Genomic DNA, 23714 nt, shown 5'->3' with positions numbered 1-23714 from the left:
AGAAAATCATGTAGTAATCACTTTATTACTGAACATAATTTGCGTAGAAGGAACTCCTCACTAATTTACAATGTTGGGCTCTTAGGAAGAAACTGCTGTGAACACTTGCATGCATGTCTGTGTGGGGCGTGTGTTTTCATTCCCTGGAGTAAAGATCTAGGAGTTGAATTGCTGGGTCATAAGGAAAGTCTATGTTTCACCTTTTAAGAAGCCCTCACACTGTTTTCTTAATTGACTTTATAATTTTGTATCCTGTCCAGTAACTAGGGCAGTTCCGGATGCTACAAATACTCACCATCCTCTGATACTGTCAGGTGCCGTGGTACTTCGGTGCAGTATTAATTTGCAAATCCCTGATAACTAATGAGGTTGAGCATATTTTCACGGGCTTAACAACAAATTCTATATTTTGCAACTCATGTGTTCAACTATTTTGCTCATTTATTTTAAATAGAATTTTTAAATTTTAGACAAGGTTTTAGATTTACAGAAAAACTTGTGAACACTGTACAGTGTTCCCATATACCTTGAACCTAGTTTCCCCTACTATTAATATTTCATATTAGCATAGTGCATTTGTTAATTTAAATAAGCTACGATTACACACTACTAAAGTCCATGCCTTGGGGAACCTGGGTGGCTCAGTCAGTTAAGTATCCGACTTCAGCTCAGGTCATGATCTCGCAGTTCGTGGGTTCGAGGCCGGCATCAGTCTCTGTGCTGACAGCTCAGAGCCTGAAGCCTGCTTCCGGTTCTGTGTCTCCCTCGCTCTCCACCCCTCCCCCACTCATGTTCTGTCTCTGTCTCAATGATAAACGTTAAAATAAAAAATAAAGTCCATACATTATTCATATTTTCTTACTTTTTACCTTATACGCTTTTTCTGTTCCTAGATCCCATTCACGATAATGTGTTATACTGAGTAAGCCTGTCTCCTTAGGCTACTTGTGAAAATTTCTCAGACTTCTATTTTGATGACCTTGACAGTGCAGAGTAGTGGTCAAGGATTTTGAAAAATGTGCCTCTACTGGGGTTTTTCTTATGATTAGCTTAGGGTTATGGGTTTGAGGAAAGGTTTACAGGGATAAAGTATAATTTTTTATCACATAATATCAAGGGTACATAAATCAATGTGACTTATTACTGCTGATGTTAACCTTGATCTCCGGGCTGGGGTAGTGTTTGCTGGGTTTCTTCACAATAAAGTTACTCTATCTTTTTTCACCTTTCCATATGGTGTTCTTTAGAAGGAAGTCGCTGGTGTAGCCCACACGCAAGGAGAGGGACTTACGCTTCAAGTCTTTGGGGGCAGACTATCTACATAAAATATTTGCAATTCTTCTGCAGGGCAGATTTGTCTCTCCTCCTCCATTCAATTACTAATATCATATGGACTCACAGATTTTATGCTTATTTTATACTTTATGTTATAATCTAATACTACTTTATTCCTTTTATTGCTCCCATCAGCCCCTCTTTAGCCACTGGGGACTCTTCCAGTGGATCGCGGGTTGCTTTAACATTTATTGTCATTTTGTGTTTGCCTGTCTGTAGCACTTCCTGACTTTTTGATACTGCAAGACACACAAGGCTCACCTTGGATATTTTCTGTCCCAGTTCTATAATTAGCATTTTCCCAAAGATCTCCTAATCCTTGGACTAGAAACGTGGATGTCTAGCAGAACTAGTTTTCCTTATACAGTTTTATGTGAACAGAGAAAAGGTTTTTATTTTTTCTCAACTTTTTTAATGTTTATTTTTCTTTTTGAGAGAGAGAGAGACAGAGACAGAGACAGAGACAGAGACAGAGCATGAGTGGGGCAGGGGCAGAAAGAGAGGCAGACACAGAACCTGAAACAGGCTCCAGGCTCTGAGCTGTCAACACCGAGCCTGATGCAGGGCTCCAACTCAGGAACAGTGAGATCGTGACCTGAGCCAAAGTTGGACGCTCAATCAACTGAGCCACCCAGGTGCCCCCAGAGAATAGGTTTTTAAATGATAATTTAATAAAGCAGGATAATTCAAATAATCTTTATCAGTTACTACTTTATATTGGAATACAGGCTTTGGAATCTATGTGATGACACACTGAACGTTACAAAAGGTGATCACGCTTTCTAGATATTTTAATTATTTTAAAAACCAGTCTGTCACAACAGAATTACCTGGCAGGGGCAAAATGTACTGAAGTGGCCTTTGCCAGCAACTCTTGCCAACCTAACACCTAACACCCAACACCTTACAGGCTGGTTGGGGAGACCCGGGCAGTACATTGTAATGACGGCAGAGTCCTGGAGACACCAATGCATTTGGAGTCTAGTTTCAACTGTGCTCTACATTTAGTACATAATATAGATGTTGTTGAAAGTCACTTATGAGCCTTGGGTCACTTTCCGTTACATGAGGAAGTTAGAGGATATGCAAGATTCTTTCAAGTGGTAACACATTCTGCAAACAGAGTGCAGCACCGAATTAAGAGTTGAAGTACTGAGTATAATGACTCCAAGTGTTCAGAGAACGGAAGGACACTCACTGAAACCGCAGGGGAGGAAATGATGAAAGACACGCGGTGGGGGAATTTCAGGTGACTGCAAAATGTTCAGGGCTTGGATTTATAACCAAAGTCAAACGTTTATGACCTGGTAATCGCCCTTATGTTTTATTTCCTGTGACAACAGCAACGCTAATCTGAGCCACTTTCAATCAAATTGATCGGTTGTTTTATTAAACAGCTTACTGCCTATTATTGGGCTGAGATCTAACGGAAACGTAGGGCAGGTGGTTCACTGAGGAATAAGACACAGAAGTAATTTTGAGCCGAACTTAGTTCTAAGAGTACAATTCCTGTTCTTTTTGGGGTCCCTCACTAATGAACTGTTCCTCGGGCTAACAGGGATCACTGCAGGCTGGAAAATAAGATGGGTTTCTAGATGATTCCCAGACGATGGAGAGTGCTGGTTAGAGATTCTACCTGAGTTATTGTTTCTAGCTCCAAGAACTGCGTGAATCCCCACCTGCAATCAGAGAGCAGGAAGGCTCCACCAAGTGTGGCAAATAATGTTTGCTACCAACTGCTGTTTATCATGTTTTCTGACAGATTCAGCTCACGATTAGAGGCTAAAGTAACATTCCCTTGTGGTGCTGAGATGTGAAGCCATGAAAATAGCTGCCATCGGTAAACATTTTTAAGTGTTTCAACAGCCATCCACTTCCAGTCTCAGGAAAAAAAAGATACGGTATAATGAAATTAATAAAAGGAATAGACGTGTTTTCCTGGATTCAGATCCTATAGCGCGGGGAAGTTCACATGATTGCACAAAGAAGGTGAAAGAGAATTTTATTTTCTGTTTCAGATTCCCAAAAGCAAAATGCCCCAAATTAAAGATTTAGGAATATGTTTTGGCCATGTTGAGAACCTTTCACAAAATCACTTGGATGGTAGTTGAAGTTCAGATGATAACACTTGATCAGTGGGACTCTGCTCTTGGTGTTTGTTGCCTTATTCCTTATAAAGAAGTTTTCAGGGTATCTGGGTGGCTCAGTCAGTTAAGCGTTTGACTCTTGGTTTGTGGGTTTGAGCCCTGAGTCGGGCTCTGTGCTGACAGAGCCTGGAGCCTGCTCGGATTGTGTCTCCCTCTCTCTGCCCTGCCCCCTACCTCTGTTTCTCTCTCCCTCTCAAAAATAAACATTTTCAAAAAAAAGAAGTTTTCACCAATTATAACCATATTACAGTGTGCTTTTTACTCTTCTTGCTAGGTTGGTAATTGCTAATTGGAGAGAACTTATATCTGTTCATGTAGGAAAAAACGAAAGCAAATAATAGGAAGAAAGTAAGATGGGAATTAAATCCTGAATAACAAACTAAGCTCTACTGAGCCGGTATAATCGACGAGTAGAGAGAACTCTCTTTTTGCAGCAAATCAGAAAACCCAGAATGTTGCCTTAACTACCAGTGCAACGTGGAAACAAACAATTCATGCTCCGTGTCAGGGTTTCAGTTCTTATGGGGGAAAAAAAATGAGTAAATAAGAAAGGATCACCTGTAAGATTTCTTCCAGGCATAAATAAGTGATATTTACGTTAGCAAGAACACTCCTGCCAGAGCAGAACCTTCAGATGAAAGAAAGACTCCACACTGGCAAAGAAAATGAACAGAAGGAAATCAAACACTAAGAAGCCTGCTAGACTTACATAAAAGATCCTGACAAGAATCCCATTTGTAAGGAGGGGATATTACACCATAAAAAAAAGAGAGTGTTCGGGTGTTAGTCTGGCCTTCATACTGCGGGGGAGGAGAGTGGCCTCAGATGAGTGCGGGGACTAGTTCAAAGTCAGGGAGTGGATGCAACGTGAGACCGGAGCCGGGGCTCTCAGCAGCCGGAAGCTGTTTCCAGGACACCAGCTGCCCTAGCATCACTGTCATTACCACCACAGTCATCGAGGTACCACGTGTTCGTCCTCTTCCTTTCAGCTGCTCAGAGAGATTAGACTTTCCTCCACAATCCTTCATTTCCACAACTATTTATGGAACACATATGTGTGTCTGGTACAAGGGACACAGTGCCGTAGATGACGGGGCATTTTTCTGTCATTGGAAGCATGCACAACAAATGCCGTGTGAAAACATTTCTCTTGGGACACCTGGGTGGCTCAGCTGGTTAAGTATCTGACTTCGGCTCAGGTAGTGAGATCACGGTTTGTGGGTTTGAGCCCCGCGTAGGGCTCTGCGCTGACAGCGCAGAGCCTAGAGCCTATTTTGGACCCTGGGTCTCCATCTCCCTCGCTGCCCCTCCATTCTCTCTCTCTGTCTCTCTTTGTCTTTGTCTCTCTCTCAAAAACATTAAAAAATTATTTCTCTCTGGATGACATTTGAGGCTGCTTCTAAACACTTCTACTGTCAGAGTGAAATAACAGCTCAGATTATCTGCTTTCTATGAACAGACAAAACCTGAACGTGGACAATGTGCTATTGTGATTTAAACAAATTCCTTCAGAGATATGAGTTTGAAACAAAAACCATCAAGGCAAGTCTTTTCTGTTTCCTAAAAATATTCAAAAAAGTTCTGGATCTTAAATAGCTATAGTAAGTGTGTGCAGAATGAAATGCATCCACTTAAACATGAATCCATCATTCTCGGAAGCACTGACATGGTGTCAGGGAAATAAAAAACAGTTGTAGTTTTTTGTAGGATTTCAAATGTACTTGCCTTATCTATTTAAGTATTTGGATATTTATTATAATTATGTGTACTTAATTTTTAAAGTTTTGAAAGGCTATTATAGAGATGTAACCATAGAGATTAATTATAGATATAATGATGCCCCAAAGAAATCAACTCTCTAATATAGAATATCTATGGGTAACACAGATACATAAAAAGGAAAAAATACTAAAAAGGATGTTTTGAAGATTTACATTACTTTCCCCCATTTTCCTAGCCTACGTTGATCTGTTTACTCATCACTGGAAGATGTTAACTTGACTTCTATAAAAAATTTCTGTAAAATTTTTACTTATGGGGGTGCCTGGGTAGCTCAGTCAGTTAAGCGTCCAACTTTGGCTCAGGTCATGATTCTGTGGTCCCTGAGTTCAGGTCCCAGGTCTGTGCTGACAGCCCAGAGGCTGGAGCCTCCTTTGGATTCCGAGGCTCCCTTGCTCTCTGCCCCTCCCCCACTCACACTGTCTCCTTCTCTCAAAAATTAAAAAAAAAATTAAAAATATTTTTCTAAATTTTTACTTACACAAAAATGCTGATTGAACGTGAGATACAGATTATGTCTACATTTTCCTTAAAATTCCTCTAGCATTAGACAAGTACCGTGGGTAATTCTGGTGGTACTCAGGATGATCTTACATATGGTCAGAGGAAAAACTGCTTGAGGAGATGTAGTTAGATGACCAAACAATTTGAATCACTTAATAAATAGGCAAAATCCAAATAAGCAAGCCAACAACCCAAATGTCACATGATAAACTCTACAACCAACCAGCAAGCCAAACCTCCCTATACATAAGCTGAGAAACACTGTGAGAAGTTTCAAGACCAAAGCACACGGAGTGACAAATGTGTATAGAATTTTTAAAAAACACGTCAGATAAAACGTGGCTGCTTTTATGGATAATTATCAGAGGATCAGAGTCTGAAATGAAATGATTTCTCAAATGTCAGAGTTGGCGGCCACTTGAGATGCTGAAATAAAGCCAGTGCAGTCAGTTCGATGGCTTAGATCTCCCTCGTAAAGCACGCCGGCCGTGCGGACCAGTGCTAGAATCTGTGACAATGAACTTGTCTCCCTAGAGACGTGCTCCATATACCGCCCGCTCCTCTCGCTACGCCCTATGTCATCACATTCAGCAAAAGAGAAATCAAGTGACATTTTCATTTTCCACTTAAAATCATCTCGCCAAGGCCCCAAACTCGTTAGGTACATCGTTCCTGTTTTCTACTCACCGCGCAGGGCAGTTCTGTCCGGAGGCTACAGGTCACCATTTCCCAGCATCCAATAACATTTCCCTCGCAGGGAAAGGGTTTCCGAGCCTTTGTAACAAAGCTTCTTGCCCTTTTCTTTGCTAAGCTCTGGCTCGTGTTTTCCTTCTTCCCAATGCCACGCATTTTAGATTTCTGTTAGCGTAGCATCTCACCCCACCCCCCCGGGTACTATGTACTATGCCATGTTTCTGCTCCTGCACAGCAGGCCACCCCCAAACTTACTGATTTAAAATAGGAACACTTTTGGGTGCCCGGGTGGCTCAGTCAGTTAAGTGTCCAACAGCAGTTTAGGCATGATCTTGTGGTTTGTGAGTTCAAGAACCGCACGGGGCTCTGCTGACAGCTCAGAGCCTGGAGCCTGCTTCATTCGATTCTGTGTCTCCCTCCCTCACTGCCCCTCCCCCACTCAAAAATAAGTAAATATTAAAAAACAAAACAAGAACACTTCGTTACTGCGCGCCTAGTCTACAGGCCAGCTGGGCGGCTCTCTGGTCTCAGCTCACCTCTCTCTTCCGTTTACAGTGGCCGCAGGTCAGCAAGGCACTCCTCTTCCCAGGGGTGGTCTGGCCATGCTCCTCCCTCTCATACCCCAGTGGGCCAGCTCACACTCTTCCTCAAGGAGGCCAGAAGGTTCTGAAAGAGAGTACAAGCAGGGTAAGCCTTCTGGAGTCCGAGGCTTGGAACTGGCCCAATACCTCCGTCACTGGCCAGCACGAATCTCGACACCAGCCCAGATTCAAGAAATGGGAAAATAACTCCTATCTCTTAAGGGGAGAAGGCTGGACCACAGGGGACAAGAAGAGGAAACAGTGAGGTCAGGTCAAAACAACAACATTTCCTCCCAGATTTCCTGGGTTCTTAGGTGATACTTAACTAACTGATTAAACATAGGAGCCATGAAGAGCCAGCACTGACCCTCTGTCATTAAAGAGGAAGGTCCCTCTCTCTGAATGTCCTTCTCTTTGAATGATCAAAAGCAGTAACATTTGTATTTGTTACTGTCCATTTACTAAGGGTAAATCACACTGAATACATCTACCTTGTTCTATATAGTGTGACTGTATAAAACGTATGTAACGATTCTTTTTGTCCATTTCATACTCTGTTCCATCAAACAGTAGGAGTGAGAGAAATAACCGTGACTAGAATTCCCTGCCACCTGCACACGTAAGGCAATTGATCAGCTTTTGTTTCTAGTCATGGTTTTGGGATTTCATAAAACGCATCAGGGTATGTATCTTACTTAAGTTCTCTCTTGTCCTAAAATCATAAAATACAATTACTTTTCCCTGACGATCTTCATATCTATCGATTAGTATAACGCCGTGGGTGACTAAAACCACCAGCAAAGCTCCCGATTTAAAAGCGGAGTAAGCAACCTGTGTCCACTTTTCTCCTCCTGTGTGGGCGCCGCGCAGCCCCCCTCACGCGTCTGTGCTCCCTGTGAGATCGGGTTCACTCCCACTTCCTCGGGGTCCTTCTCCAGGCTCACCCTCTGCCTTCTCAACACAAATTACACCAATGATAGGTGTGAGTTTGCTTTTTTCCCCCCCCATTATAATAATGGAAGATTTCCCATGAAATCAGATAATTATGAGCCAAAGCCTTATGGTGTTTTAAACACTTAAAAAAATCTTTTTAATGCTTATTTTTTGAGAAAGACAGAGACAGAATACAAAGCAGGCTCTAGGCTCTGAGCTATCAGCATAGAGCCCAACGTGGGGCTTGAACTTTCAAACCACGAGATCATGACCAGATGTTTAACTAACTGAGCCAGCCAGGTGCCCTGAAGCTTACTGTATTTTAATGGTTTTTATTTATTTATTTAATTATTTATTTGAGAGAGAGACAGACACTATGAGCAGGAGAGGATCAGAGAGACAGACAGATAGACAGAATCTGAAGCAGGCTCCAAGCTCTGAGCTGTCAGCACACAGCCTGATGCAAAGCTCGAACCCAGTAACCATGAGATCTTGACCTGAGCTGAAGTCAGATGCTTAACTGACTGAGCCACCCAGGTGCCCCGGCTTACTGTATTTTAAATAAATATCCACCAATGTGAGTTTATTATTTATTCAGATTTGTGTAGAACATTACTGAGGTTGTGAAGACATAAAGGATTACCACTGAAAAACTCTGCTTCTACTATTTTCTTGGGAAACATGAAGAGTTCATTTCTTTCAATAGTTGACAGAAGTTCTAAAACCAAAATTGACTCCCGCACTTGAACAGACAAGACAATCTTGCCAGTAAACAGGGTCAGCTGGTCTCCCTCCCCACCTAAACCCACAGGTGGGATGACCTTTGGGACAGAAACGAGGCCATATCTTATAGAGGTTTGACACCTCTCAACCTTATCTCTGAAACTACCATTCCTACCAACTTAGCTCATTGGGTCTCAACCCTGGCTAAATAAAATCACTTCGGAAACTTCTAGAGTATACCATTATGCAGAGGTGTTCCTTCAGATATTCTGATTTGACTGGTATGAGGCCATTGTTACATATATTAAACAAATATTTTAATGTTTATTTTTGAGAGAGAGAGAGAGAGAGAACGAGTGGAGGAGGCACAGAGAGAGGGAGACAGAGGATCAAAAGTGGGCTCTGCACCCAGAGAGAGCTCAGTGTGGGGCTCGAACTCGCCAATCACAAGTTCACGACCTGAGCAGAAGTCAGTCGCTTAAACGACTGAGCCATCCAGGGGCCTTGAGGCCATTTTTATATTTTAAAATGATCCCTGGGGGATTCAACTGTATAACCTAACTCAAGGACTATTACTAGGTGCTCAATGAGTATTCCTTGACTAACTTGTATTTAATTTTTTAAAAAACATTAATACTGTTTCAGAATTTACTGACACCTTTTGAATCAACATTTCACTCATTGTTCTCACGTGTGACTAGACCGTCTTTCCTGATAACAGGTTATTGTTAGGTGACATGAGTCAAGTAACCATATGACCAGGATGGAAAGACAGTGTATGACAGAATATGCTTTGCATACAAATCGCTTCAGCTAATCATATTTTGAGAACATAATTAGCAGCCTGGGGAAAAATAAACAAAGAGAGCTGTAGGGTCTGATGCAACATCTTCAGGCCTCAGTCTCTGTGGCACGGGAAATCTGAATAAACGTGTGCTCCTCTGAGATTGGCCAAATCGGATTGTGGCATAAATTATTATTCAGCACCTTTGATGAGTTACAATATTAATTAAATGTTACAACTAAAGGACATTCAATGCAAATGAGGATAACTTTGTAATGTGATTTTTAATTTGACCATCTAGGTCATAAACAAGAAGTGACTTTTGTTGGTTTCCATATAGGTCAATAAAACTACATTTTTCCATAAAGTAGAAGTACACACCCACGAATCACTGAAACTTGCACATACACTAATGGTAGCTAATTCAACAAATTTACACTGACTTCCTATATTGGTGGGCATGGTGAGGTCATAGTACTAGTTTCTCCAACCTATGATATCGTTGACTGCACGGTGAACATGTGGATGTGCCACCGAGAGAAAAACTGGTGAATAAAACACACTTTCCATTGCTTAGAATCAGTAAAAAAAAAAAAATACAGCAAAATTTATTGAACACTTACTATGCACCAGGCATTGTGCCAAACTCTAAATATCACAATAACCATATGAGCTGTTATCATAATTCCTAACCTATGGAGTAGATGAGGTGGGGAATTAGGTTCAGGGAAGTTACATCACTTCCCCAAGGTCACGTGAACAGGTACTGAGCTTCAGAATCCCATCTTTTAACAACATGGTTAAAATCTACTACTCACAGTCTATTTGAGAAAAAAACAAGCTTTATTTTCAAAATAATATAACTGCAGTGTTGCATAGAGTTTGCCTAGGATTTCATGGTACCTCAAAAGGAGGACATTTAAGTCAAACTCTGTGTTTTTATAAAGTATCCTGGAGCAGAGAGATCTAGTTTTTAAAATACCTTGAAAAAACAGGTTTTGCTAAACATTTAAAACTGTTTGCTAATTTGCATAGGTAACTGGATTATCTAGAGAATCTGAGAATTTTAAAGAGAGAAGAATATTATAAATCATTTAGACTGGCTTTTAGAAGGAGGAACTTGGTTGGGGCGCCTGGGTAGCTCAGTCGGTTAAGCCTCCGGCTTTGGCTCAGGTCAGATCTCAACGTTCGTGGGTTCGAGCCCTGCATCAGGCTCTGTGCTGACAGCTAGCTCAGAGCCTGGAGCCTGCTTCCGGTTCTGTGTCTCCTTCTCTCTCTGCCCCTCCCCCTCTCATGCTCGGCCTCTCTCTGTATTAAAAATAAATAAAACATTAAAAAAAATTTTTGAAGGAGGAACTTGGAATCCAGGGAGGTCAATGCACTTGCTGAAGGGCAGAGGGGCAGTTCATAGCAGACAGTACAGCGCTAATAGCTCAAGACATGCTTTCGACACTGTCATTATTTACAGTGCAAATTATAAATTCTGTAGACATCATAACCCAGTTAAAAGTATTTAGGCAAGGAAGGTAGAGACGCAACTGGAATTTTTATTCTAAAAATATTGCATTATTGGCAATGGGACAGGTTTTGGGTGGAGGAAGACAGTATTGGATTATTATGTAAGTTGAGTCGTTCTCCAGGGAATAAATTTGACACCCAAGACCATATCTGATAACATCTATAGACATTTTTGATCGTCAGGACTAAAGGGAGGGATTACTGGCATCTTGCAGATAGAAGCCAGGGATGCCGCTGACTACCCTATGATAAACGGAAGAGTGCGCTCCCGGTAACACACACACACACACACACACACACACACACACACACCCCACCCCCCCAAATGATCAACTGCCCTGGATGTTAACGATGCCGAGGTTGGGTGATGCTGTTGTCATCCAGTAGGATATCAAGATCTGAACTAGGACAGCTGCAGTGGCACTGAGTTCAAGATTCATTCATTCATTAAAAACTTATTGTGGACCTACTTTTGTGACAGTGACTGTGATGTACTCCAGATAAAAAAATAAAAACATGCACAAGGAACCCCTGTCCTCACACGGCTTACAGCATAGTAGGGGATGTCAGTGAGTACCGGGCTACGTAACTGTAACATCAAGAGCATGATGGCGGTGGAGGGGTGCCTGGGTGGCTCAGTGGTTGAGCGTCCAACTTTGGGGCTGGTCATGATCTCATGGTATGTGAGCTTGAGCCCCACCATCGAGCTCACTGCCTTCAGTGAGGAGTCTGCTTCAGATCCTGTGTCCCCTCTCTCTCAAAAATAAATAAAAAGCATTAGAAAAATAATAATAATAAAGAGGGTCAGGTTAGTGGAGATGCAGTGGTGGGGGTGCAATGGAGGGTTAGCCTCCTATAAGAGGCTGTCAGTTTCTTACATCAACCTTTTCATAATTAAATAATTGATCTATGTGTAATGGGAAAGATGCTGCCTCCTACATATACGGTGGTTCAAAACTAATGGGGCTCCAGAACACTTCTTGGTTGACATCATACTGCATTGAGGAAGTAGATTTAAGGCATTTTCAAGACAAAGAAGAGGAGTAAAATCCTCCACATTGCTGGAACACCGTCTGCAAAAAAAACGGAGTCAGAATTAGAAGGAAGGGAACGGATGGCGACCAGATCACAGAAAAAGATGCGTGGACAGAGGAGGCTGATGAAGGGCACTAGCGCGAGATCACGCAGCTCAATCATTGTTTTTAATCCAGCAATGGAAGCCAAGTGCCCTGAAGTGCTGCCGCATAAGAGAACACTGTCCCCTGATTTCAGTGGAAACCACTGATGACATAAAAATGAAAATAGCAACACCACATGCACCTGTGCTGTCTGAATGGTACCCGAGTATGATGAGAGGTTTAGAGTTTTGGATTCACTTACCTCCTTCCAGGTACTGGGGAAGGGCATTAGTTAGAATGGTTCTATGAACTTTGGGATTGGATTTCAGTGCACTCTCCACCACACACACACACACACACACACACACACACACACACACCATTTACTTAAGGCTCAACACATTTTTAAGAACACTACTATAGTAGCTATGAATTTACTTATTTAAAGTCATCAGAATGAAAGAAATAACGCATCTCTTAATGTGGTATTTCAGTGAAATGTGGCCTTTTCGAAAGACATTTTAAATTGCAAAGGAGGCCTTTTTTTTTTAAAGAGATGACAACCTAAAACTGAAGAGGTTTTTTTTTTAGAGGGGGGGAGAGTCAACCTTCTATTTTCTTCTTAATGAAAATTAGTTTTGGAGAGAATGGCATCCCTCTGATTTCATGGTATTTATATGAAAAGCCGTGCCTTTCCCAGGGGTAGTAATTAAATAACTGAAAAAATTAAGATGATGGGGGAATTAGTGGGGCATAAGGAAACCTGCCGTTTCTCTTCCTTTAAAATATATTTGTGAGGTTTATTACGGCCTCCGTGTGGCAGAATGGTGAATCTCTGTAGTATTTAAAATATTTAATGCACAATTTGTCTGTGACATAATTAAACTACACAGTGAATTAACAATTTGTATATAAAATCAAAATGGCAAAGAGGAACCGTTACATCTCGCCACGCTGACTGTGAATCTAGGCTCTTCCTTGCGCGCCCGGGGGCCAGGGAGGTTTGCTGGCGGGTCGGATCACTGCAGCGTCAAGGCTCTGTTACTCAACAACTAAATATTGTTGGAAAAAAATGATACAGAAAAAACAGAAAGCAAGGTACTGTATGATAACTGTGTCCGACAGACTCGACTATTAGAGAGACAGGGTTTCAGAGTTCCCGTTGGGGGGCACCTCTGACACTGAATCAATGGGAAGGTCAGGATTTCTCCCCTGTTTTAATATCTCTAATTTTGTGGGAGACTATTGGCCTAAATCCAATGCAAACGAAAAGACAGGATCAGGATGTAGAGAAAGTGGACATGACTTCAAACTGATAAGTTATTTCTTGCCTTTAACATTTTGATAATTTGAAAGCATTCCGACACTGAGCTGACATATGTATTATTTGAAGGAGCACTGATGTGGCACACATGATTCTTGTCGTCTGAAAATGGCATTTCCCTCACAAACTCCTATCATTAACCATAACTGGGCATGACAAAAATAATTAGAGACCTATCAGCCTTTTAGTGTTAAGAGAGTTGTACTCTGAGATATGAGTTCAGTATTTCCAAATTTCCCGGAGGGCCGGAAAAGCATGTTACAATATTACTTGCAATTATAATGATAGAAAAACAATGACAGATGACGGGTCTGTTTCCAGGGAATTGGACTGGAATACGGAAAAAAACCATGGACAATCACAATATTTTCTAAGTTCTAAATCTGCTTCAAACTGGTTCCTATACTTGGGATACAAAGTTTGATAAATTTCTTCTACCCAACTGAATGATTACAGTTCCTTGTTTACAACGGAAGGTGAGCTGACCTCCTATTTAAAATGTAAAACAAAGTGTCAAAGCTGCCACAAGTGTCTTTAAAAGACTGGACAAGGGAGAGAGTAATTGAAATTCAGAGCAAGCAATTAACTCCATGGTTCATCAAATCACTAAATCTCCCCACTTTTTTTTTTTTTTTAAAGATTTTAAAAAACAAAACCCATGATAATCAGAAGACTTCCTTCTTGTAAATTAAGCATGTAAAACCACATCTGCTTCTTCAGGATAATTAATTCATTGACATTTGAATCAACTGATAAGAGCACCAGCCAGTGGCATCAGTTAATTAATAACTTGAGGAAACACGCGCGGAGTGCTCACTGCGGCCCAAGTTGTGCACCAAGTGCTGGGGACACAGGGCAGAAAAGACGGCGCCATGGCCCTCACGAAGCGTGTGCTCTGTCGTGGGGTTCTAGCTTCAGGCTTATCAGGAAGGGACGGTGAGTCAAGGCTGGAGGCCGAGATGCTGTCGGGAGCCAGCCTGTTCAGGCAAGGAGGCAGGCGCGTGGGAAGGAGGAGTGTGAGGACGGCCAAACACAACGTGCCCTTGAAACCAAATGTGAGGGGCGCCTGCGTGGCTCAGTCGGTGGAGCGTCCGACTTCGGATCAGGTCATGATCTCGCGGTTTGTGCGTTCGAGCCCCGTGTCAGGCTCTGTGCTGACAGCTCAGAGCCTGGAGCCTGCTTCGGATTCTGGGTCTCCCTCTCTCTCTGACCCTCCCCTGCTTACGGTGTCTCTCTCTGTCTCTCAAAAATAAATTAAAAAAAAAACATTAAAAAACAAACAAACAAAAGAAACCAAATGTGAGCACCAGCTTCTACTTGGTGCCCCTGCTTTGGAGGGGTGCGGGGTGGCGAGACACTCTAAACGTGGAGGGAAGTGGGAAGTCAAGTGGTGGGAGACTCCAGCCCACTGCTCAAGTACTCGCCCCCGGCTCCTACCGAGTCAAAAACTAAACTGGATGGTTGGTGACCGGTCCAGTCCTGGCAATCTGATTCGGGCTCACGCGTTAGGAGATAGTCCCCTGAAGGCCACCCGCGGGGACTGGGGTCTCAAACTGGATCCTAGGAAGACGAGGGTTCATCAGAGCTGCCCTGGAGGAAGCACAGGGCACTGGCCATCCCTGTCTGACCCCCAGGCGTCCCCGGTCTGCCCGCTTCAAGAGGAGCAGCGCCCCTTCCGGCTTATTATCCAAGGGATTAGTGGAAGGGACTTTTTGCTTTAAAAATATGAAAACAAATAGAGGAGAACAATTAGCTAATTAAGTATGAAGTCCTTTAGTATTTAGTAAATTGTAAACATATAAATAAAACAGGAAATATTTAAATAATATACTATTACAAATGATTATATCCACAAATAGGATTACACATACACATGTATATGAATACAAATACATATACATGCGTGTACATATATACACATACACACATTTCATTAACTAACTGAAATATAATATATAAGAAATGAAGTCATTTTGGCTTTTGAGTGGCTCTGGCTCTCTCCAGGGATACTAGCCCTACCACTTACTATATTAGTAGATGTGTGTCTCTCTGGTCACGTTACCTAATTCATCTAAGCCTTGGTTTCCTCTACCAAGTGGGGTAACAATGGTACCCGTCTCCTAGTGTGGCTGAGAGATGGGGAGTCACTACAGCTAGTGCTCAGAGGACAGCCTGGCACAGAGCACGCTCCCACGTGGGGTCACAGATCTTCGTTATGTGGCCAAAGGCACCTGCTGCGTCAAGGAAGACGGGCTTGTTAAAGGTGGAGGAAAAAAGCAGCATCTCCATTCTGCTTTTGACTTTTCACTAAGAGTTTTGAGTCCATAGTGATAGAAAAGCTCTTGAAAGCTAGAGGCTTTGTTTGTGAGAGAAGGTTGTAGGAAATTTAAAACCTTTCTTCTGCCTTTTAAAAGCTAAGACAAGGTGGGGTTCACTGCACATAACGAGGTAGGTACAATGTGGAAGGGAAGGCAGTCGGTAGGGAAAGTGCGGGAGCAGTGTGATGTTCTGCCCTGTCCCTGGGAGTCAGTCAAAGGAAGATGTGGCAGAAACTGTACCAGAACCTTCCAAAGGGGTACCTCCTCCCAATGACCCTTCACAAGGCAACAGAGTCTACAAAGTGCAAAGTGGAAGGCGGTCCCTGAGAGCAAAGTCTTGAGACGGTGCCCCACGTCCAAGTTCCCACAGGTGGCACCGCCCAGCACTGCCGAGCACACCCGCCGACCACAGCCGCCAAGAGTTCCCATGTAATTAGATCATGAGAACGCCAAGCTCACCTTCAGCCGGTGACCTGTGGACACCGCGGAGCGGGACAGGGAGACCGCAGATAGTGGGGGCCTTGAACTGGGGGCAGGAGGCTACCCACGCAGCAGTGCCGGACATCACCAGTAGCCCCTCTGTCAAGGGCAGGACACATAAGCCGTGGGAAGGCGCGGACCCCAGGAGCTTACCGGACCACTCGCTTCTGAGGGCAGAGGGAACAGAGGCTGACTGCCCGGACATTGAGGATTTGCACACATCCTGCTTCCCCCAGCGCCCTTTCTAGGGGTAAGGAGGGTAAAAGGAAAAATGGGCTATAGACAAACAGCCATAGAAAGAGATTTAAATTTTGCTGGCACTTTCTCCTAACGAATCAAAATTAAGCAGGAAGACACTGTTGCCTGGAGTTTGCTCATTTTTAACCATTCTCCTGCTGTGGATTGCTACTTTCAGGAACTGGGCTCCAGAGCAAGTTCCAGAACATTAAGAAAAAGACTTTTGTTGAACATTTCAGTTTGAACAGGACCCCCTCTACAAAACATCAATGACCCTAGGGCTCGCATTATTTAGCCATTACTGATGGGGCCACCCCGTCTCCCTTCTCTAGAAGGTCCTGTCAGTTTTGTGGGGTCTCACGCAGAGGGCTCAGGGTGGTCCCCACCATGTGACGTTTCTAAAGGTGGTCCTGTATTTACAGGCCTGACACCCAGTGTCCCTCCCAAAGCCCAGTTATCCTCAAATGGGAATGCTGAGCTTTGTCTCATTTTGATTCCTCGAAGGTCACTACTACTCAGACCTAACGTGAAGAGGAACAGTTTCTTATTTTCGTGTTTGGAGTTACTAGTCACTTATTACGGACACCCACCGTGCTTTCTACAACTTCCCCTTCGCTGGCTTGGGGAGAGTGCGACAGAACCTTTAGAAATAGAAGGAACCTGAGAATCTAGTCTAATTTCTTTTAAAATCCCTTCCTTCCTCCCTCTCTCTCTCCTTTCTTCCTATGGAGAGAGCACAAGCAAGTGGGGAAGGACAGAAGGAGGGAGGGGGGAGAGAGAGAAAGAGAGAGAGGATCCCAGCAGGCTTCCCACTGTCAGCACAGAGCCCAGTGTGGGGCTAGAATTCACTACAGTAAGATGATGACCTAGGATGAAATTGAGTCAGTAGCTTAACGAGCTGAGCCACCCAGGCACCCCAAGTCTAATTTTATACATAAACTGAGTCACAGTTAATCTAGGTGACTTGCAGAAGACCACCTAATATGGCACACTTGAGCTTTCAAGGCCTTCTGGTGCCCACCCAGAGCCCTAAGACGCACCCTTTGGGTCCCATCACCAGACGTGGCCTGAAAATGCACGAGAGCAAGCCTTTGGATCCACTGATCGAGACCAGAATTCGCTTTGTAGACACGCCGTATAGGGCAATTTGCTGACAATATCAAGCACACCCTGCCAGCTCCCGCAAACACAAACAAAAACCAAAAAACAACAAAAAAACCCCACGGAATTTTGAGTGGGGTTAGCCCCAAGCGCTGAGTGTTTGATTTCCTGAGGAAACCACCACCGGTTACCAAGAACTGAGAGAAGCATTCATCCATTGGGGGGCCTGACGGAAATGAGCGCAAGGAATCTGATTTCGGTTTCGCTCAGAAAAGGGAAAGTTGCTTGATTTACAGGTTCGCAAAAAAAGCAAACTTCACCACCGAAGGAGCCTGCTTCCAGTTGAGAATTCCTGGGTTTTATTGGAGTTCAGTCAGAGTGGAAGCTGTTGATGTAGGAGGTTAACGTCTGTCACAGTCTGGGTATTTTTGCAACGACTTCTTTCACAGCGGGTTCATTTTAAGAATAAAGAGGTCTTTATGGTTAGTGAAAGTTTAATGAGGATTACAATGGCCCCCCAGATGCTTACAACCCATTTAAATAACCCATAACCTCTATGTTTATCATGAGAGGGAACATGCCAATTTAAGGTATTACAAACATTCTTCAGGAGAACTTTACAGTTTCCACCAGCATTTTCAAGAATTTTCTTTTATAAATTGCAGAATGTGTGTTACTATGGAAACGACCCCTGCTCTCTTTGTTACTCAAATACATGAAAGAGAAGCTTTGGGGATGTACTTCCAGTAGTAAATATCTTTTCTTCAGCGCTCACCCCTTCATATTTCCTTGTGCTGGTATCCGTGTTCGCTGTGAGACATCAGAGTAGGTATTACAATGGAGAAAAGTATGGAGTTTAATAAAAGCACAAATGTTTTCTGGAAACTGAATTGAGGGAGCTTTAGAAAAATAAGGAAGAGAAGGGCTGTCATAGCAGCTAATATCTGTTAAGTGCTCAGCAATAGCTTCCTCCTGTGAAGTTCAAACTTCGGCTTGCGCACACAGCAGAATTGCGCAGTGGGCTTGCCGGAACACGCGCTGGGCGCCACAGCCACGGTCCTTGATGCAGGAGACCTGGCTCCCGGGTCAGCTGTATACTGCTGGTCCAGGCCCTGCAGTGAGACCCACCCCTCTGGGCATCGTTCAGAGCTTTTTAAAAAACATATATGGTCAAGCGGGGGCACATCCAACCACGACTCAGGTCGTGATCTCAGGGTTCCTGAGTTTGAGCCCCGCATCGGGGCTCTGTGCTGACAGCTCAGGGCCTGGAGCCTGCTTCGGAGGCTGTGTCTCCCTCTCTCTCTGCCCCTCCCCGACTTGTGCTCTGTCTCTCTCTCTCAAAAATAAACATACATTAGAAAATCGTGGTGAAGTATCCGTTACATAAGATTTGCCACTGTAACCGTTTTCAGGCGTATATGGCATATGTTACATTCACACTCTGGTGCGACCATCACCGCTGTCCGCCTCCGGAACGCCTTCATCGTCCCAAAGTGAAACTCTTCCCGCGGGTAAATATCTTCCATTCCTCCTCGGGCCAGGCTCTGGCAACCGCCCTGCTACCCCCATTGCAGGCACCGCATAAAGGGAAATCACACAGCATCTGTCCTCTGCTGACCAGCTTATTTCACGTAGCCTAACGGGACCGAAGGTTATCCGCGCTGAGCCTGTAGCAGAACTTCTTCCTCTTTCCGGCTGAACGAGGCTCTACCACCGACCGTAACACCGCGTGCTGTCGGCCCGTCCGGCCGTTGGCGTGTTTCCGTCTGGTAGCCGCGGTGAATAATGGCGGGAACACGGGTGTGCAAGTATCTGTTCAAATACTTGCTTTCAGTTCTTTCGCGTAGATGCCAAGAGGCAGAATTGCCGAGTCTAAGCATTTTACACGTACGATTACACTTCAGATTTAGAAAAGGCTGGGTTATTATCTCCCGCTTACGGTGGAGGAAGACGACACCCACAGTTCCTGCGTCTTATTCTGGCCACACAGCTCGTGGGCTCAGGCGCCTACGCCTCCACCCAGGTATTCAGGGCACTAGCTGTCTTCCCTGCCTACAGGAAGCATTTTACCGTCCCTGGAAAACTCTCCACATTGATACAGACATTAATTTTTTTATAATAAAGGTGCAAGTAATTACCTTTCTCAAGGGACAGCTAGCATGAGATTCAATAATCTAACGTAAGTATGAATTCGGTAGACGATAAAGCAAATCATTCTTTCCAGTTTGTTAATTCACCCATGTCTCCTTTAAATTATTTCTGGAATAAAGGAGGCTAAACAATTTCTAAAATCGACCACCTAGGGGCCCAAACTGTTTCTAATCGGCCAAAGACTTCCACCCTCAGCAGTTAAAACATAACAGTGTTGACGGTGGAGTAGAATGGTCCTTCCAACAATTGGAATAGCAGGATTGGGTCCTTGTCACATTCAGGTCTCTGGATGATTAAGCCGAACCATCCACTGAGAAATTCCCGCGGTGGGCTTTACATGCAGCTAGGTTAAAGTAAATTAATATGCCGCATGAGTTAGAAGCCACAATCTAAATATCATAGGGAAAATCCGGCACCAGATACAGGACACGGGAGAGGAGAGAACACGGGGCTGAGAAACTCCGGGTTAAAACACAAGATTCTGTCTGTTTCTGGAATGCACGCACCTCCTTTCTTACTGCTTACTTCCACATCGAAGACTCAAAAGGGCGAGGAAGTGTGACAGTGACCATCAGGTGTGAAAGATGATGAAGACGGTGGATGAAAACGGGTCCAAAGACTGGAGGGTATCATTAATTATGGATATTTAAAAAATTTTAAAGGCATGCATTGATTGTCCTGGTTTTGCGATCAGGATGTGGTGGGTTTTAAGGCTGCAAATAAGCATTTCCATTCTTCAAGCCTGGTCTCAGATGACACACATATGGCGTCTTCCCTTGGGGCCTCAATGCTTTGATAATATTGAAAGGTTATTAGAGCATTATTGCTTTTATAGCTGCAAGTCAGCCTTTAGTTAAAAGAGATGGGGGGAAGACGGAAGCGTAGGAGAAAGGCATTTCCCCACTCCTTGGTCTAGTCCTTCAGGCAGTACGATACTGTAATTCTAGAAATCTAGTCAAGAGAAGGATTTGTTACATAAACAATCAAAAGGTGGGCACGTTGTCCTGCAGGTGACAAAATCCTGCAAACATTTCCCCATCTCTAGTCTTGGATGCTGTAGCCTAAATATTGCCAGCTCTTCCAATTGCTCCTTACATCATATACTTTTCCATCTTATTTGTGGAACTCTAAAGAAGCTGTCATCTGTGGGACGTCTTCCATAAAACAGTCCTTTCCCCCTAAATTACCACAAACATGGCTTCCATTAAATAACTCTTTGTTTCAGTGCTTAAAGTACTTATGATTCTCCAGACATTCAATGTGAGATCCAAATATTACTTATAAAGCTATATCCTATCATAATCTGTGCTGAGGAATCTTCATTATTTCTTGCTGATATTTCTTTAAATATTTGGCTTAATGATGATGCCTGAACATTCAATGTTCTCCTTCCCATCATTCAGGATTCTTACTTGCTTATAAGGTGCACAGTCACACGCATGATCATTTAAGCAAAAATGAGCTTCATGGAGAGAAAACTGAGTAGCTCAGTTCTCTAGGGTCCTAAGAAAAGAGATTGGGGTGGGGGTTTCCAGGAATACCACCCCAAACCAGAAAGGAGCCTCCTGCACACCTGTTAAAAATCTGATTGGCCCTACTTCTTTCTCTAATCCCCAGGAGTCAGTTCCATGGAGACTTTGCCGTTTTCTGCATGTGTTATCAGACAGTTTCCACAACTTCCACAACTTTTATGACCTGAGAAGGAACTTCTCGAAGCTGTAGGTGGGGTCACCCTCAAGAACCCAGGAGGGAGGGAAGTCATGCATATGTGGTCACACTGGGGCAGAGGATGGATCGATGTAGGTTCTTTTCCTCATCCAAGTGCACAACCATGACCTTCATTTATCAAGGCTCCTCAGCCAGGCCTAGTAGGACGTAGCCTTGTAGCTCATCATGGTACCTCATCCGTATTAGCTTTCTTTCCTTCCCTGTTTCAACTCTTGCCCATGAACTCCAGGTCCCTGAGATCGCATGCCCCCCAAAACTACCAGCTCACAAATCTGTTCCACCAAGGTTTTCTTTGGAGGAAACCAATGATTTAAAAAAAAAAAAAAAGCTTGATTTACTCTGAATCTTATTCCATTCCTCTCTCAATCAGTTTCTAAGTTAGTTTAATTCCTTTATTATTTTTTAAAAAGTTACTCTAGAGATTACAACATGCATTCTTGATTAAAGTCTAATTTAAATGAGTACTTCTGCCATTTTCTGGTCAATCCATGGGCCTTTCTGTGACTCATGGACTCTTGTTGTTGAGTATTTTACATGAATTCAATATTCCACAAGACGTGATGATGTGTTGTTCTGTACAATAGTTAGTAACTTTTTTTTGCAGGACAGAGTCCTTATTTAGGGAGGAGTCCTGTATTAAGAGGGGAGAACTGCTCTAACAGTTGCATTGTTCTCATAGCCCAGTTAATGCTCCTCATGTGTTAGTGCAATGGCAGAACACAAGCCCGCAAACATGAGTGCAGGGAGGTCATCACCAACGTGCCCCTTGCTGAAACACTAGTTTTTAAGCTGCTGGTGGATACAGTTTGTTATGCTATTTCTTATACCTTTGTGGCATATGTGTGTATTTCTTTTCCAACTTAATGTGGCAAAATAGACATAAAATCTACCACTTTTAGATGTACATTTCAGGGGTATTAGATACAGTTTTTATATCCTGCCAGCCAACGTCCTCCATCTTCACAGCCCTTTTCATTTTGTAAATCTCAGTCTACCCAAAAATAACAGACTTTTATTCACACACGTAGCTGCTTAGTTTACCCTTTGATCTGCCTTTAATAATAAATTGCTTTCTGTGTGAGCACATTTGTCAGGATTACTTTTAATGAAGGTCTGTGGTGATAGACGCTCTCATATTTTATTTGTTGAAAACTATTTTGCCCTCATTTTCCAAAGGATATTTTTATTGGGTATAGAACCCTGCACTGACTATTATTTTCTTAGAGCACTTTCTAGAAATAATTATATTTTGGCTTCCATTGCTCCAGGTTGAGAAACCAATTTTCATCCTTATTTTTCCTGCTAGGAAGGTAATGTACAGTTTTTCTCCTGGCTGACTTTTAAGATTTTTCCATTTGCCTTTGGCTTTCAGCAGTGTTTAGCTGTGGCTTTCTAATACGCATCTTGCTTGAAGTTTGTAACCCTTCTTAAGTTTGTAGCTTATTGTCTTCTATCAGTTTAGGAAAATCGTCTGTCATATTTTTAAGTTTGTTTTTGTGAGAGAGAGAGTGGGCATGTGTGGGGCGGGGCAGAGGGAGAGCAGAGAGAGAGAGAATCCCAAGCAGGCTCCACACCCAGTACAGAGAAGGACTCAGGGTTCAAACCCACAAACCATGAGATCACAGCCGAGAGCCAAAATCAAGTCAGCTGCTCAATCGACTGAGCCACCCAGGTGTCCCACGTCACATCTGCCATTGTATTTTCAAATACTGTTTCTGCCCCATTTCCTGCAAGTGCACTTCCACATATGTCGGAATTTTATCCCTATCATAGATCTCTTCTAAATTCTTTTTAGTGTTTGTCATACTCCTTCCACGCTCTGCTTCAGCCTTGGGGTTTTATCCTCACTGACCAACCCAACCATCTCTCAGGCTATGTCTAAGGTGCTCGGTGTTCCTCCACTTAGCAACTGTTTCACTTTTGCAGGAATTCTGTTGCCGGAACTTTTACCCCCTTCATTACCATTTCTAATTCTCTGGCAATTTTATCCTGTCCTTTAATACTTGGAACAGTTTAGTTACCATGATTTCAAGGCACATATCTGATATTTTCATGGCTTTTCTTTTGCATCTATTTTTATTTTATGATTTTTCATTGGTTCTTGGTCACATCTCCTTTGATGTTAAATTATATTTTATTGACTTTTATATTTACACAAAAGTATGGAAAAAGGATTTTTTTTTTCTGCATCAGGCAGACTGCTGGATTGGAGAATATCACCTAAATCTAACTGGGAATTGGAGTAGACTTTAGATATTTC

The sequence above is a fragment of the Suricata suricatta genome, chromosome 16 (genome assembly GCF_006229205.1).
Source record: "Suricata suricatta isolate VVHF042 chromosome 16, meerkat_22Aug2017_6uvM2_HiC, whole genome shotgun sequence".
Lineage (NCBI taxonomy): Eukaryota > Metazoa > Chordata > Mammalia > Carnivora > Herpestidae > Suricata > Suricata suricatta.
Note: the sequence above shows the minus strand (reverse complement) of the source record.